Source organism: Megascapheus bottae, chromosome X, assembly GCF_031878675.1.
Source record: "Megascapheus bottae isolate mThoBot1 chromosome X, mThoBot2.hap1, whole genome shotgun sequence".
NCBI classification, from domain to species: Eukaryota; Metazoa; Chordata; class Mammalia; order Rodentia; family Geomyidae; genus Megascapheus; species Megascapheus bottae.
The window spans coordinates 73772043-73778889 of record NC_143547.1 but is presented as its reverse complement, the minus strand read 5'-3'; the positions used below and the strand labels follow the sequence as shown (position 1 = coordinate 73778889).

The following is a 6847-nucleotide window of genomic DNA, read 5'->3' as shown; positions in this document are numbered from 1 at the left end:
GCTCTCTCACTTGAGCCACAGCTTATGTGGAAGCTCCACTTCCAGATTTTTTGGTAATTAAAGATGAGTCTTGTGGACTTTCCTGCCTAAACTCCAAATACTAAGATCTCAGCCTCCTAAGTAGTTAGGATTTCAGGCATGAGACACTAGTGACATGCTATGATAGTTTAATTTATATATTAGCATGAGAAGATAGCAATTTTAATAACTAATTATAAAATAGAAACGTTGCCACACTAAGGGTTATTTGGGGACATAAATACTATTATACTGTGACAATTGATCTGATAACCAAGACAACTGCTAAGTGATTTATAGATGAGCAGTACATACAGCATGGATACTGTGGACAATCTTAGTGGGATGATGTCACATTATGCTACCCAGAACAGCAAATAATGTTAAGCAAATGGATTGTTTATCTCTGGAATTTTCCCATTTAATATCTTCAAGCTAACATAGTTCTCAGGTAATTAAAATTATACAAAGTGAAACTGGATAAAGGGCTTCTGTTTTATTGAAGATATAGCTTAAGAAGAAAAGAATATGTCTTTTTACTTTCATTTGAAAACGATTAAACACAAAGCAATTAAAGAAAAATGAAGACAACAGCCAGTGCATTACTAGAGAAAATATTAAAAACATATGTCAGTATAGGCAATGTAGATTAAGACAATAAACATTTCTTCTATCCATTTTATCATACTATGTTCTTCAGGTTAAATGTAGAACTGAAAACTACAAAATGTTTTGTTCTTACAATGATTCTGCATTTTACTGAACATATTCATTTGTTTATTGCCCTTTAAAGTAATTTTTCTTACCTTATTTTATTGGTGTCATTAAAAAATCTTATAAAAGAAAGGAGGGAATGAATCTTTGCTTTGTAAAAGTATAAATTTAAGGTACAAAGTAGGCAGGTAAGTTACTAAAAACATCAAATTAGAATTATACCAGCAAAATTTAATCCACACCACTACAGTACAAAAACGTTACAGTTCTTTATATCCTGACAACAAATTCAATCTGCTCTGAGCCTTTCGCCTTCCCAGCTGACAAAAAATTCAATCTCATTCACAGTTATTAGAGGCTTTCTGCCAGGATTGCGTGAAGTTCCTGGGAAAACCATGCCAGGACCAGTAATTTCAGTGTAGGCCCTCTCCCCTTCTGTCTATATACTTCACTGCTTAATAGTCTATTATCTGGTCGTTCTTACATGGGCCACACTTCTATTCTCCTTTGAATCTTGCCTCTTCCTTGCAGCACTAAAAGGGAAGATATTCATGGTTATCTTCCATTACTCACATGAGTTTTCTTCTATTAGGGAATCTCACCTTTATGTTAGTTTCTGTCACTTCTACTCAACAATACACATCTGTTAACCCACTGGGACAAGCCAGCATAATTGTCCTCAATAAGCCTAGGATCTTAAAATCAAAAATTTTATTTAGGTTCAGGTGATCTAAGTGCCTCATAACTTCTATTTCTAGAATTGCAAAACAACTGTTCCCCAGAAAAGAAAACAAAAACGCATGTCTATATTTTGGTCCGGGAGATGGAAAAAATTAAAGCTAGAACAAATTACTTTTTTTAATTGCTACCTGATTATATAATCCTGGTACAAACCTTGGTCCAATTCCTACGGGTACTTTTTAATTTTATTTTATTTAGTAATGTTACTTGTAAGTATATATAAACCATAGGTCTATGTTTTTGCAGGTCATTACAATTCTGTTCTTGAACACACAATGTATTTTGAACACACAATGTTTCTCCTACTGTTTATCATATGAAAGAAATATTTTATAACTTTGAGACATAAAGAAATGAATCCATGTTTTGCTCTTTGACTATTGCTAGTCACTTTCTGATCTCATGACCTAAGAAAGCATGTTTCCTTTTTATAGAATATAAAAGAAATTACTTCATAGATTTCTTTTCCGTAGAGAATGGCCTTTATAGAAGAGGATATCATTTTTTCTTTCAGATTTCATGACCTAAGAAACAATATTTTTCTTCTTTATAGAATATAGTAGAAAATATTTCACAGAATTATTTTCTATAGAGAAGGGCTTTTATAGAGAAAAGCATCAGTTTTTTTTCTCATTTTTGTATACCCTCAAACATTATGTGATAGTTTCAGGATCAGCAATAATAAGAATGGATGACATTGATGCTGCCATCAAGAAGAAGAGACTACATGGGGAAAGAGGACATTCTGCACTATCAGAGAAGGCAGATACAGGAGGCAAGAATTAATTTAGACTCAAAGAATGAATTAGAGTTTACTATAAATAAATAGAGAGGGACATTCAAGAAAGAGGAAACAGCACACTCAAGAAGGGAACAAAATAGATCCCCATCAAAAATATGGAAGTAAAACCACATAGTGTGCTCAAAAACCTATTAATGATCTGTCAGGAATACACAGTCTGTATAGGAATAATGATCAAAGAGGTTGTAGATTTAGTCTGAGAGTGATTGTAATTTTTTTTTCTGTTCCTGGGGCTTGAACTCAGGGCCTGAACACTGTCCTTGGGTTTTCCTCAAGGCTAGTTCTCTACCTCTTGAGCCATAGCACCACTTCTGGCTTTTCTATGTATGAGGTACCGAGGAATGGAACCCAGGTCTTCGTGCATGCTAGGCAAGCACTCTACCACTAAGCCAAACTCCCAGCCCTGTAAATGTTTTTATATGCACTACGAAACAGCTTGTTATTATATATAATTATGAATTAATACAAAGTTTTAAGTAGGAAACTTGAAGGTTCAAAGTAGATTTTTTTTGTCAATACTGGGGCTTGAACTTCGGTCCTTTCCATTGCTCAGAGTAGTACTTTTGAGTGTTGTTTTGACAGAAGTGCCAAGGATCCACTAGAGGAGAGTGGGACTGGTTACAAAAGGAGTTATCAGGCTGCTATTGGTGGGCATTGATGAAACAAAGCCATCAAAATATAATGCGTTGGGGTTTATATTGATGGAGTAAGTGTAAGAAGTGGAAAACAAGAATTAAAGCTGGTTTCCAGGCCCGGGCAATCGGAATGTCACATTAACCATTATAGGAAATAGCCAAGGAAGGCCAAATTTATGTATAATGAGATTATTTTAGATTTAAAGTCCAAGTGTCTTTGAGATATCATGGTGAAGCTAGTTCACAAATAACTCACAGTTATTAGAGGTCTTTTGGCTACTGAGGTTGTTTGAAGTTTGTAGAAAAATCAAACTAAAGGCCATAATTTTCAAGGCATGCCTCTTCCCTTTGTCATACACTTCATTGCTGATCTGTTTGTCACACATATCCCCTTGGAGATACATCAGCTGCTTCTGTGCTACCTTTTAGTTTACATAGAGGCCTGAAGGAAAAGTTAACTGTAGTACAATAAGGCCCTAAAAGAAACAGAGAAGGGGCCGGGAATTTGGCCTAGTGGTTAAAGTGCTTGCCCAGCATGCATGAAGACCCGGGTTCGATTCCTCGGTACCACATACATAGAAAAAAGCCGGAAATGGTGCTGAGGCTCAAGTGGTAGAGCTCTAGCCTTGAGAAAATTCCAAGGACAGTGCTCAGGCCCTGAGCTCAAGCCCAGGACTGGCAAAAAAAAAAGAAAGAAACAGAGAAGCAGCTATCAGGCAGACCTAGATAAGGAATAAGATTCTTGACGAAAAGAGTGATCATTAGTAACAAATCCCGAAAGGAGGTCAGATAGGACAAAGACTGAAAGGGTCATTATGAACTGGAAAAATTGGCCACCATTGCTGACTTTTGTTGGAGCAGTAATGGGTGTGAATAAGGCAGTTTATGGTGTTTTGAGAGCTGAGAAAGAAATGAAGAAGTGGAAATAATTTATAAGAATTATTCTTTCCAAAAGACTGACAGTAAATATGTAAGAAATAAGGTAACAGCACAGTAGGTAAAGTTAAAAGACTTTTTGAAAGCCAGGGTCCCATGGCTCACACCTGTAAATCCTAGCTACTCAAGAGACTGCCATCTGAGGATCACCACTGAAAGCCAGCCCAGGAAATCCAGGAGAATATTATCTCTAATAAACTACTAAGAAGGAGGGAAATGGAGCTGTGGCTGAAATGATAGAGCACTAGCATTGAGTGAAAAAGCTCTGGGACAGCCCTGAGTTCAAGCTCCAGGACCAGTACACACACAGAAAGATTCTTTAATATAGAGAATGCCTATGCAGTGATACATAGAAGATAAAATGGCTAATACAGAGGTTTGAGTGTCAGGCAAGTTAGCAGTGGATGACTTTTAGTCCAGTATTTCTTTTAAATTATGTATGGTAAAGGATCACTTTTTAAATTTTCTACTTTGTTGATGATAGTTTCATAAAATATATTAGTTACTAGAAAAAATGCAGCATGACTGAGATCTGCAAAATATAGGGCCAAGTTACTATTATGAGATCCAATGCATATAAAATTACTTTATCAAATTTGTATAAAAGTTTTTAATCCTCATTCTCATTTTCAGTGCTTATGTTGTTGTGGACCAATATTAAACAATGTGAGAACTGGAAGGGATCCAAGATGATATGTTTATTACTTGAGCTAATGGAGGGGATAGAGAATGATTGAAGGGATGACACTGATCAAAAAGCACTATACTCATAAATTGACTTATTGAATGGAAACCCCCTTGAAAACTACTTGAAGATACTATTTTTTAAAAAACCCAGATTAGAAAAGCAAACCTCCATTTCTTCAATTTGGCCTCCATTTCCAGAATCTTCCCCCTTGCCACCATTTTCACAGGAGTCAGGATGGTGCTTGTGATGTATAAGCCCCTCCTCCTCAGTGATTGGCTGGCTGGGGAGTGACTTGCTGACCTAACAATGGAAAAGGGCATGGCCACTCTGTCCTGGGGGTATATATTTGAGTGTTCTGAGGCCTAGAGATCAGACCGCTCCAAGAAGCTGAGAAGAAAAGAAGGATAACCAAAACCATAATCCATTAAAAATACCAGGAGTGCTGTGGCTGTTGCCCACATGAAGACCTCAGTCCAGCGAGGAAAATCTAACAAGCGTGGAAGAAAGCACAGGAGAGATTTGTCCAGACCTGGATCGAAAGGAAAGGTAAGGTTACTGACAAAATGTTCTCCCCGTGTTCTCACTGACTTTTTCCCAAAGATACAACCCTGTCACAAAATGTTCCCAGACCTCACCCTTTCTTATTTTCATTTATTCTTCACCCTCTTCTCTCCAACCAATAACTTTCTTCCAACTTCATGTCATCTTCCAGGTCTGGAGGTCAGCCCGGAATGGATTCAGGTGCCATGGCCAGAAGGGGATGAGAAGTAAGAAGGCTTCCGCCAGGCCCAAGAAAGGAAGACGGGGAATTAGAATCTAATCATCCTGTAAAAGGAGAGCTGGCCAGGGATGTAACCTAATACCGTCTTCCACCTCTCTAGATGCCTGGCCACTGGCAACTAGTCCTCCCTTTTCTTTACCAAAAAGGACACAGGTTGATGAAAATAAACCCACTACAGTGATTTGATTAGTGTTGCTGTGTGCTCTATAATGGTGGGGAGGGAAAAGGAAAGAAAAAAGGAGAAAGGGGTAAATGGGAAGGGAGGGAAGTAGCTGTCCAATCGACAAGTGCATAGTTGAATCAGACATGGAGGAATGAGACCCATGAAAAGTAAGAAGAAGACAACTTTCTTCCTTAGCACTTTGCCCTATAAAAGAAAAGGATGCTACTTGTGTTTTTGTATGTAGAGAGATGTTACAGGTGTGGTGATAGCATCCTTGTCCAAACGAGGCCAATCTGATTAAAATATTGTGTGTGTGTGTGTGTGTGTGTGTGTGTGTAATACAATGGTGAAACACATTTAAAAAGTTATCATACTGACATGAGAAAGGGTATCAATGTATGTGAAGTAATGCATCTTCCATCTGGCAAATGTAATGTAACCCTTCTATTAATTACAATAAAAATATATGGAAAAAACAGAAAACCAAAAAAAAAGTTAGCATATTTTTTTTCTAGTCATGGGTCTTGAACTCAGGGCCTGAGCACTGTCCTTGGACTTTTCTCAAGCTTAGAGCTCTACACTTGAGCCACAGCACCACTTCCAGCTTTTTTCTATGTATATTTTACTGAGGAATTGAACCCGGGCCTTCATGCATGCTAGGCAAGCAGTCTACCACTAGGCCAAACTCCCAGCCCCAAAGTTAACATACATAAATATGAAATAGGTCCCATCTGACATGTGGGTACTAATGAGATAGGGGATGATGAACAGATATGGTGAGGTAGGGTAACTGTGACCTGCATAATTTATGTACATGTATGAAAACAGCACAGTGAAACATGGTGTGACTGGTTTGGGTAGAGATGAAGAGAAGAAGATCTAGGGAGAATGAAAAAGGGAGTGATCCTCATCAAGGGACATTGTCTCTGTATGTCACAATGAATAGTAAATGTTCTGTATATGATAGTGGTTGTGGGTGGGGAATATATGAGGGAGATGGTATATGTGTGGTGGTGGTATCCCTCCATGAAGCACCATACAAAGCTAATTGCCTCAAGGACACCTGCCTCATGGCACTATTTCCTACACCCAACCCTATGTGTTCAGTAACTAAAAGCCCTCAGAAGGACTCAGAATATTTTGTCAGAAGGTCTGAAGGTCACGGTGAAAAGGAGGATAGACAGATGGAGAGGAAGGATAATCAAATAGTCATCATATTCAACCATGTAGCTGGAGGGTATGAATGGGGTTTGGAAATATCAGGGAGAAAGGTTAATATTGATCAAGATGTGTTGTACTTATAAATTGGCATGGTGACTTGAAATCTCTTTGTACGAATACTTAATCATGATCATAATAATAATCACAA

General features: G+C 37.7%; 1 long non-coding RNA gene across 1 annotated transcript; it reads left to right on the top strand.

The window, feature by feature from the left end:
• The first annotated feature begins 4852 nt into the window (after nucleotides 1-4852).
• Nucleotides 4853-5501, top strand: LOC150041339 (uncharacterized). The gene is made up of 2 exons (XR_016533813.1): nucleotides 4853-5080; nucleotides 5247-5501. It is a non-coding gene; the product is annotated as an uncharacterized LOC150041339 (long non-coding RNA).
• The last annotated feature ends 1346 nt before the right edge of the window (nucleotides 5502-6847 follow it).